The sequence below is a fragment of the Primulina huaijiensis genome, chromosome 5 (genome assembly GCF_012295235.1).
Source record: "Primulina huaijiensis isolate GDHJ02 chromosome 5, ASM1229523v2, whole genome shotgun sequence".
NCBI lineage: Eukaryota > Viridiplantae > Streptophyta > Magnoliopsida > Lamiales > Gesneriaceae > Primulina > Primulina huaijiensis.
In genome coordinates this window covers 16410475-16421965 of record NC_133310.1, presented here as the reverse complement: position 1 = coordinate 16421965, position 11491 = coordinate 16410475, and the positions used below count along the sequence as shown (strand labels likewise).

General features: G+C 36.0%; 1 long non-coding RNA gene across 1 annotated transcript; it reads right to left on the bottom strand.

Annotated features, from left to right (window-relative positions):
- Positions 1–8644: 8644 nt before the first annotated feature.
- On the bottom strand, positions 8645–9710 carry LOC140976692 (uncharacterized). Its single transcript, XR_012175295.1, has 3 exons — positions 9634–9710; positions 9344–9402; positions 8645–8780 (listed from the first exon to the last, which is right to left on the bottom strand). It is a non-coding gene; the product is annotated as an uncharacterized lncRNA (long non-coding RNA).
- Between the last annotated feature and the right edge of the window lie 1781 nt (positions 9711–11491).

The window sequence follows — 11491 nt, the reverse complement described above, 5'->3', positions numbered from 1 at the left end:
TTTACGAATTTTTATTCGTGAGATGAATCAATCAAGTCCATATTTACAACAAAATTAATATATTTGGCATAAAAAATACCCATATAAAATATCTGTTTCACAAAATTGACCCGTGAGACCGTCTCACATGAGTTTTTGTGTTTAGTTTATTGTTATTTTTAAAAAACAATCTTCTTCAATGTATTTCAAATACAATTAAAGAGAGACCGGGCTTTAGCCCAATGGTCTCACCCACCAGCTTAAGTTGGCTTCCTCCCCGGGTTTGATCCCCCTTCCCAGCGCGCGTTGTAATAAAAAAAATTAAAGCGATTATTTTTTAAAAAAAAATTGATTGAGCAAATATATTTTTCTAAATATACCCGTCGAGGTCGATTGACGAAAGGTTTTTTTTGTCAGGTTAATTTTTTTACCATAGTTTTTAAAGATATTATAAAATATTTAATTGAAATTTAATTAATTATAAAAGTTTAAATTAATCGAACTTTAATGTAATTGTCACTAAAAAATTTTTGACTAAAAATAATCCTTGTTCAAAGTATTCATTGTCTGAAAACATTTTGCTACTTATTGTTATTATAATTATAATAATTTAAATAAATTTTTAGTCAAATTACGACATGTTAGTTGAAATAGTAATCATTCAACCATATGGTGATATATATGCGAAAGAAATGGTAGGAATTTATTATCAAACGGATTCTTTTGGCTATTAAGTAATGATTTCTCTTGTATCTTTTATATCTTTTTTTTGGTTGGTTTATACATTTAAATTATCTGATGATAANTTTGAAAATTCATCGTATTGAATGAAATATTGCTATTATATAATACATGTATTTGAATGAAAAGTATACTTAAAAAAAAATATATTATTATATCGAAGTGTTGATCACGAACTGTTATGATTGAATAAGATAATAATGCAGCCGAAAGTTTGGATGATTTATGTAAGTGAAAAGCGATTTTTTATAGTAACTTTAGTTCATAGTGCTGAGCTGGTATGTAGGAAATTCTCATTTTTATTTTTTTCTTTAATTGAATTTTATTTATGAATATAGAACATAAAAATTTTATTTTTAATTTAACTTATGTTTGCACAATTTCTTAAAATGCAGATGTGCCAGGTGTAAAAATGCATCAACTTGTGTAAAAAAATAAATAAAATATAACTTCTAAAAATCACAACGATTATGTATATTAAATTTGATTGTTCGTTATAATCTTCTAAACAAGTACAACGTCAAAACAAAGAAAACTAGTGAAAATTGAATGATAAACTCTTGACAATTTTATTTATATTTTCAATAGACTGTATAAATTTACTAGACATGAAATATAATAAAGAAATATACTGAAATCAGAACAAGAACCACTTGAAATTCTGAAATTTGGAATGAAAAACGTGAAAAATGTTCAATTTATGACTAAGATGTATGCAGAGAGTTGCCAAAATTTGTGCGAGATATTTGTTGTGTTTTTGCCGATCTTCTTCTTTTCTTCTGATTTTTGGGCGGTTCGACCCATTCCCTCACTACATTCATTGCACTTTAGAACTTTTCTGCACACGCAAGTTGCCTTCAATGTTTGATGTTAGACTTAATTCAATAGCTTTTGTTGACATTTGCACTCTTCTAATGCGATTTCACTTATCTTGTTCTAGCCATCTCGGGCTTTGAATTGCACACCAATCCAGGAATACAAGCTTGCATATTGTGTATCGTGCATCTGAGTTTTTGATGATGACAGGTAAAATTGAGCTGGGTGTTGACCATGTGTTGGAATTAAATCCCTAGTGAAATTGACACTTGAGCATTGGTGTCATTCTGATGCATTTCGCAACATAGGTAAATCTGAACCCATACGTGAACTTATGTGCTACATTCACTCAAAACAACTTCCTCATATCTAGCATTTATGCATAACATTTCATTTGGAAACCTTCCCCGCATATATTTTTATGCATTGTAATTCAGTCGGACCCCCTTCCCATATACACGTCTGCGCATTGCACTTCAGTTGGACCATTTTCCGCATACATGTTTATTTACCACTTTTACATGCGGTGGCTCCGCTTTATATTTGGTGACCGTTGGTTTGACATTGTGTTTGTTAAATGCTGGATGAAGAATTGGGACGAGTTTATATGAGGTGTTGGATGTCGGTTGTTGGAAAGGAGTTTTCCGTTGGTTCTTATATCCTAATCTAATTAAGTCCTATCCTTTCAGCTGTTAGGTAAGAATTTAATGGGGTGGGACCCACATTAAATTAAATAATAATTAAAACGTATCCCACATCGAAAGATTTTAAAAATTGGACGAGGGAATTAATTATAAATAGAGCTCAATTCCTTCAGTTATTGTATCCCAAAATCAAAAGCTTTTTAGCTTTGATAAAAAGAGAGTGCATAGAAAAAAGAGTGTATTTTTTTCTTGAGTGCGGGAAATCTCTTGTGTGAGTTAGAGAAATTATTTTCTCGGTATACTCGGGTTGGGAGTGTGAGAAATATTGAGTGTATTGGTGTATACACTTGTTGTAATATTTCTTCCAGTTATAAAAGTTGCAGTGCTCCGTGGACGTAGCCTATATTGGGTGAACCACGTAAATCTTTGTGTTCTTGTTGGTTATTTTATTCCACAATTATTGGGTACTATATTATCATCTTGATCGGCATCGCTTCGGTGTAATTCCCCAACAACAGCCACTTCCCGTAAAGTCATAGGTTGGCTTAAAAACTCTCCGCTCATGATTATTTTCTCAATTGATTCCCTAGTTAAACAAAACACACCCAATCTGATAAAAGTGGTCTAATGGCCAACTTTATTCAACCATTTTCATCCTTGATTAATGAAAAACAAATTTTTAAACCAGTGGCTCTAAAGTCCACTTCAAATGAAGTCTTAAAACATAGAACTAAATATGTAAGGTCTAAAAATTCAAACGACATAACCTGACTGCATGCAAATTTAGGGTTTTGTTAAAATGTTTATTTAATTATTTTTAATGCATTAAATGAATGATTATGACATGAATATGTGTTTTTATTTCATAGTTCATTAAGATTGCATGTTTTAGGGCTTTTAGCAGTATTTCACGCTCGAACGAGGAACATAGACCAGGGGCAGTTAAGGAAAAATATTTTCTTAAATAATTATTTTTAATTATTTAATATATGGTGTAATTGATATGTAAATTTCGAAAATGGGCCCTTTTCAGTATTTTTACACGTTGTGCCGCATTTTAAACAGGTATTCAATTTTTATCGGAACAGAGGACTTTTTGAAGGTTCGAGTAATAGTTTCAAAAATGGACCTAAACAAAATATTTTACGAGTGTGTTGTTGGGATTAATGAGCCTATTTTAATATATATTGGGCCTAGACTCCTATACATCCTTATTAATTTTAATTACGGACCAATGTACACTTATTTTATATCAAACCCTACCCCAAAACCCTAATCTCTCCTCACAACTCACACACTCGGCCGCACCACACAATTGCAGCAACCTCTCGAAAATTCCAGCAGTTTTTGTCCACCTTTCTCAAGAGATTTTCATAGAAATTCCGCCCCGTCTCTCCGGTTCTCGTCCCTCGCTTCGTGGTTCGATTTTCCTTGAGCGTTTGTATACAAGTCACGCCCTATACCTCGTGTTTCTCATCATTCACATCAATATATGTCTATTTGTGTGTTTATGTATGAAAAACATCAGACTTACTAAGTTATGTGCATGTGGATCGAAATTTCATGGATACACTTCCCTTTTCTTCATGTAACTCAGGTTTTTTTTGTCATGGTCGAAGGGGCTGCTGGATCTTTGAGGTTTAGGGATCATTTTGCAGCAGGTTTCGAAGATGTCTAAGGGCCATATCAGATCAGAACCGAGGAATGGTAAGGGTCAATGGCGTTTCTTTTTTCTAAGGTTCGGATGGCTAGATCGAGTGAAGGGGAGAGGGCAACCGTGCATGGCTCGTTCCAGGCGCTTGTTCAGGTCATGTGGGGTTTGTTTCAAGGATTGGGATGGTCCACTGGTAGTAGGGCTAAGCTTGGATCGAAGGCTTGGTGGCATGCTAGGTCGAGTTTGGGTGAGTTCGAGTGATCCCGAGCGCAAGAGCTGTAGACGTTGGTTAGATTGGTTAAGTCAGGTGCACGTGGGCTTGTCATGGTCCTAGAAGGGTTAGCCAAGGTCTGGAAGCATTGGTTTTGGGTCTTGGGTCGAAAGTCGAAAGCTAGGTGCACTAGGGTTTGAATCTTGAGGAGTGCAGAAAATTCCAGCAGCTGGTCAAGGGATTCCGAGGGTCTTAGGTGGTCTGAAATAAGTTATTTAAGGACTGGTCATGTGTGATTAAGTCATGGTTTAGGTTTGTAGAAATTTTGAAACATCTACTAATTTAAAATGCGACGTACATACATATATGTGTATGTAAGGTCCAAAATTAAGACGACATAATCCAACTGCAAGCAAATCTAGGAAATATGAAAAATGGCTAATTAAATAATTTTAATTGCTTAATTGATTATGTGACATGTTTATATGGTGTTTAGTAGTTTTTCTACTTACTTACATTAAAATATATTTTTAAGGGTTATTCGAGTTGCGATCGAGAAACGGAGACCGATGGCTGAAAAATAGAAAATGTTTTTATTAAATAATTGTTTTTATTTATTTAAAATATGAGTGATGATTTTTCATATTTTTGAAAATAAGGGGTTTTGAGGTGATTTTATACGCCGGGATGTAAATTTTATCGGTGTTGGGTTTTCAACAAAAATATGAACGTATTGACAACCCGGCTAATAAATTCACAAACTTATTTAAGCAAAATTATTTTAAATATTTTAATTAAGTACTAATGGGCCTAATTAACCTCTTAATGGGTCAATGCTTGATTAGTGTTTAATTAAACTATATAATATACAATTAAACCCCAAAACCCTACCATACCCACGCCCCTTTCCCCCACAACCCACACGTAACCCTCCCCATCAGAAGACACACGCACACACGAGTATTTCAGCAAGAGGAGGCCACGGTTTCTTGAGGATTTCAGCCTAGGGTTTTCTTCACCGCCGTTCTTCGCATCACCATCGAATATTCGTGCCTTTAAACGCAAAGACACACCATGTTCTTCCCTTCAAACATCTATCACACCATAGTAATTGTTAAAGCATCTTTTGAATGAAAACAAAGCACACAAATTATGATTTTCGCAACTATACATATGCATGGGTTTAACTTTTGTTTATTTATTCTAAATCATTTTTGTGTTGTTTAAGGGGCTGCCATGAATTAGGATATGATCAACCATGTTTTTACACGTTTCTTAAAGGTCCTAGAACACCTGAATATGCTGCACAATCTGTTAAAACAAAGGTGAGAACCATCGGGTGTCATGTGATCAAAGGGGTTCGGTTTGTGGGAAGAAAAGGCTAGGCTTGGGCTCGGTTGGGTCCAGGGCTAGCCAAGGTCTGTGAGGGGTCAGGGAACGAGTCCTAGCCATGCTAAGACTCGACCACCAGAGCTTGGATGACTCCAACCCGAGGGCAGCACATACAAGCGTGCTTGTGTGTAGCAGCCGCGCAGCGGAAGGAGGCTTGGCCAGGGGACTCACGGCGAGGCTAAGGTGACTCCTTGGGGTCTTAGGCGGTGCAAAAGAGGCTGGTTCAAGGCCTGGGTCGAGGGCTAGCGTCCTAGGCACACAAAAGTGGAGTCCATGCACAATAGGAGTCTCGGCCGATTGTACATCCTGGTCGCTTAGCTTCGGTTTCGAGTTAGGCTCAGTTTCCTTTGGGTCTTAGGGTCTAGTAGGGTGTATGGGAGGTGTGGCTCGAAGTTTGTCCAGCATGGCTCGAGCTTGGCTCGATGAAAAATCCATGTGGCTCGAGAATGGCTTGGATCGTAGGTCTAGGGTTTTTAATTTGGAAAATAAATCGAAGAACGGCTCACGAGGGTCGAGTCGTGGTTCACGAGGGCTAAAATAATATAAAAAGTTTAAGTTTTTAATTTATGAATTTTATATTAAAGTTTGAAAATATTCGGGATCAAAACGCCTTAAAAACGAATAATTAAAGATTAATTAAAAAGTCTAGTATTTAAGCTAAATAAAAATATGGAAAATTTAATTTAAGCTTAAATAATTATTTGAGGCATTTTAGAGTCAATGAAATTAAGAAAATGACGAAAACGTGAAATTTTACGTCTAGGGGTAAAACGCTAATTTTACAAATGAAGATTAGTAAACGTCATGATAGTGTCCTGAATGCTGTTTTACATGCTAATATGATTATTTTAAATGTTGATGAAATTTTATATGTTAAAATGTGATTTTTAAAGGTTTATGGATTTTTATGATTTAATATGGACATTTAAAATATATGTTGCATGCTTGATTTAAAAGAAAAATGTTATATGCATGTTTAATTTTTATAAAGTGATGAGAACATGAAACGTTGAAGGAAGTGAAGTAATTGTGACTAATATGATGATATGTTGGAGATATCGTGAGGGTGAAGGTCCCAGTGAGAGCCCGACGATCGTATTTCCATGGACACGATATGATTTGTTAATAAGTAAGGTCAAGGCTCAAGTGACGAGTGAGAGTATCGATGATGTCCCTACCGCCCAGTACTGTGGTTACATGTAGATGGATCCATCGCCCAACACGTAGACGAACACGAAAGTAACAATTAACGATCTGAATTCAACGAAAAGAAAAAGAAGAAATATGTATATGTTGATGATAATATGTATATGAATATGTTTAGAATGACATGAAAAGGGTTGTGTTTGAAGTTTATGCATGTCATGAAAATTTCATTTTTACGTAAAAGTATTTTCACTGTTGCTTGTGGTTTTATATGTATTATTTGGTATCAAGAATATGATGTGTTGAGTCTTTAAACTCACTAGGTGTGATTGATGCATGGGAGTATGATAATATTGTTGAGGGAGGCTTGGATTCCTGATCTGACTGGACTGGAGGTGCACATGACCCGAGGAGCATCGCTTATACTTTTCCGCATTTAAGTTTATGATTATGTTAAAAATTTTACGACTGTTTATTTATGCTTTTGAGAGATTTTGAAAAATTTTAGTATGAGCTATACTTTTCAAATTTATTTCTTTTTAGGTTTTGTAAAACATTGGATGATTTTATGCTTTGAGTATTTCCTTTGATTTTCAATTATTAGTTGGTTGTTTTTTTTTAAAATGGTGTCAAAAATATTTTATATATATTCGTATATGTGTTCGGTAGAATGAGTGAGGTTTTTTTTAGGGAAAAAAAATTTCTAGTACTTTTTAAGTAAAACGAATAGCAGACGTTTCAATATATATATATATTGTAAAAAGTTCACATTTTCGTAAATATCATTTAAATATTTTGCATTCATGAAACCCTACTGAAAATATACTATTTAAAAATAAGCGTAAACATTTAACAATTTAAAGTAGTGCAGTTTAAAATGACCAAACTCGACCAAACAGAAAATGCGTAAACATAACTAGTAAAAATCCTAGTAATCATCATCGTATCAAAACCAATGTATAAAAATGTTCATATCCTCTCAACAATCATAAAAACCATAATGTGCGGAAGAAGTGTGGTCCTCGGGTCATGCCCGCACATCCAGTTCTGTCTACTCAGAGTTCGGCACCTCCATTCCCCTCATAAACATGCTCACCTCCATCACACACGTCTAGTGAGTCTAAAGACTCAACACACCTGTACCGAAATAACAAGTACATATACATAGCACACATCAGTGAGAATATACTGTAATCAACATACCTTTCATGAACTTTAAAAGCGTAATGTAAACGTGTCATACGAAATCATAACATTACAAAACAACCTATCGTATCATCATATACTTATACCTTTCTTTTAATTGAATTCTGTTCATTAGTTGTGACTTTTGTATCATCATTCATCATTATACGATGGATCCATCTACATAGAACCGTGGTACCCGGCGACTGTCGGACATCAGTGATAGTATTACTCATCCACTATGCCTAGGCCTCATCATCAGCATTTACATATACATCTTAATCATTTACAAATACATCTTTAGTCACAACTAATTTCAATCCTTCAAAATATAATCATTTTCATCACTTATCAAAATCATGCACATGGGTAAATTTTTCTTAAAATCAAACATGCAACGTATATTTCATAATTTCATTAAAATCATGGTCATGATGCATAAATATTTAAAAGAATGATAAACGTGTGCTAATGGTGCTGTCATGACTAAAATCTCACACCGAGTGCAAAATGACCATTTTGCCCCTGGAAACCCAAAATGACCTTTTACCCCTGGACCTCTAAGTTTCGACCCGAAGTGTGGGGGTCCGTGCTCCTGATTAATATTTAATGACCAAACAACCCGGATTTATTAATGTAAACAGCGAAAGCGATTAAAATTTTGCCATTTTGGGCCTACAGAAATTTCGGCATGACCTATTCGTAAATAAGACATCCCAAAAAAAATAAAAACATCACAATTTATATACTCGAAATAAAGTCATAACATCAATTCACAACCTATCGCCGCACTGGCCAGGACTAAACACATGCAGAGCCGGCGAGGCTCGATCACACAACTATCAATTCAAAACATCGTAAAAATAACAGCACAGCTACACGGGGCATCTCCCCGGTAAATGTATGACTCCATAATATAGTATATATATAGCTGGGAACTCTCAACCATGACTCGACGACTGGGCACCACTACCTGACGCTCCACCAGACGCGTCAAATCCTCCTGGATAACCTGCTATGGCATCAAAAACAACCACAACATAAAAAGAAACGAGGGGTCGGGCCCCAGTACGACGAACCAGTAATATTACGACAAATAACTGACATGAAATGAAATCAAGTAAAATGCGATGCAATGCAATGTAATGCAATGCGTGAAGGGTAGCAACCGATAATGGATACCAAACGGAGTCCAGATGAATCGCATCAGCAACAGTAACAGTGGCCACCCGTGCCAGGAACGTAGCAACGCAACATCAAGTCGCCACTCATCCATGCACGTAGCATCGAGGGTACGGGAGCTACCCGCTCAGCCCTCATGCAAGTTATCAGGAGTGCTAATCCTACCCACCCTCTCCATCGATGACGCAACAACTCGATAGATCAATATCAATATCAATAGTAATCAAAGGAGTCAAGGCTCGGAATGCTATGCACTAATAGTATCAACACAAATAAATGCATGAATGCAATCACATATTCACAGAAGCACATAAGGCACGCCACAACTCATTACAAAGTACTTAACGTCATTTCACATCATATAGATGTCATAATAAAACAGTTCATGCGTACCTTAACTGATAACTAATTTACCACCGAAATATCTTAAGGATTTCTCGCAGAATCCAATCCTGTGGCAAATAATACATTCATATCAAGTTTCATTTATTTTTCCAATATTCACTAATTTAGCCTAAAATTCCAAAAATCATAATTTAGGCTTTAATATTTTTAAAATTAATATGCAACAATTCTATAGCATCTAAACATCTAATTATTGAACAATAAAATTCGGAAATCCAATTATATAAATCTGAATTTTCGAAATTAATCAAAATAAATTCCGAAAATCTGGTAGATACCTCTAATCGGCTCAATTCTTGTACCTACAATCAATAATATAATAAATATCAATATTGGCACCAAATTTAACCCAAAATATTCAACCTTGAATAATTTATGGAATCGTGATTTATACTTCAATATATATACCACAATGAAGCTTACGACCCAGAGAACAAAAGCCCTTAATAAATTTTTGAATTCCGGCGACGGACGGCGAAGATTTAACGGTGAAAGAGGCGGCGGGTTTCCGACGGGTTTTCGGAAGTCACGATTTTACCTAGCAAAACTGGTATCATTGGATAGCTTACGTCGAGAGCTTTCCAATCGTATATTTACTTGAATTTTTCGGTGACCGGTGTGACCACAATCGATGGTCAAAGGTTCGAAATTGACAAAGAAAGAAAACGAAGCTTGCCAGAGAAAGTTACGGGAGAATGGAGCGATTTCCAACGAGGAATTCAGGATGATGAAGAATTATCATTCTTTTTTCTTTTTTTTTTTAAACTTAATTACTAAATAAATGGGCCGGACTTTAAAAATGTTGGGCTCTGACATTCTCCCTTCTGATAAACGATTTCGTCCTCGAAATCTAGTATACACACACTTATACAAAAGTGGATTATACACATTTACCACTGATAGTACATAGGGAAATCAGAGTACATGGAGTAATCTATTACATTTTAAACAAATGAGGCCATTATTGGCGCATCTTAGCCTCTAATTCCCATGTAGCTTCTTCTCTCCCATGTCTCCTCCACTGCACCATAACCAGTGGAATCGTCTTATTCCTGAGTTGCTTTTCTTTACGATCACGGATTTGCACTGGATGCTCAACATAGCTAAGGGAACTGTCCAACTCCACCTCATCAGTCCTCAAAACATGAGAAGGATCCGGCTCGTACTTTCGTAACATAGATACATGAAACACATCATATATCGCAGACAAACTCTGTGGCAAGTCTAAACGATACGCCAACGTGCCAATCCTCTCAACAATCGTATACGGACCAATATAAAGCGGAGCTAGCTTCCCTTTACACCCACATCTCATAGTACCACGAAATGGTGATACTTTCAAGAAAACCTGATCGCAAACCTGAAATTCTAAAGGCCTACGCGTTTTATTAGCATAGCTAGCTTGACGATCATGAGCTGCTTTCATTCTTTTCCTGATCATTTCAACCTTCTCTTTCATTTCTTTAATAAATTCTGGCATTGACATCTATCGTTCTCCTACATCTTCCCAGCATATCGGAGATCTACACTTTCTGCCATATAGAGCCTCAAATGGTGCCATCCCGATGGTTGCTTGGAAACTGTTATTGTAAGAGAATTCAACAAGTGACAATGATTCCTGCCAACCACCACTAAAATCCATCACGACTGCTCGCAACATGTCCTCGAGTGTCTAAATGGTCCTCTCTGACTGACCATCTGTCTGTGGGTGATAAGCAGTGCTCATTGCCAACTTTGAACCCAATGCTGATTGCAAACTGCCCCAAAACTTTGAAGCAAACCTGGGATCACGATCTGATACTATGGTTACTGGCACACCATGCAATCTCACTACATAATCAATGTACATTTTTGCCATTTTCTTACAAGTACAAGTACGATCATAAGGAATAAAATGAGCTGATTTGGATAATCTATCAACAATCACCCAAATCGCATCACAACCACGATTTGAACGAGGCAGGTGTGTCACAAAATACATAGCAATGTGCTCCCAATTCCACTGTGGCACTTCCAGACTATGTAACATACCACCAGGTCTCATTCTCTCAGCTTTAACCTCTTGGCATGTTAAAAATTTAGCTAAAAATTCAGAAATCTCTTTCTTCATGCCTTCCCACCAATAATGAGATTTCA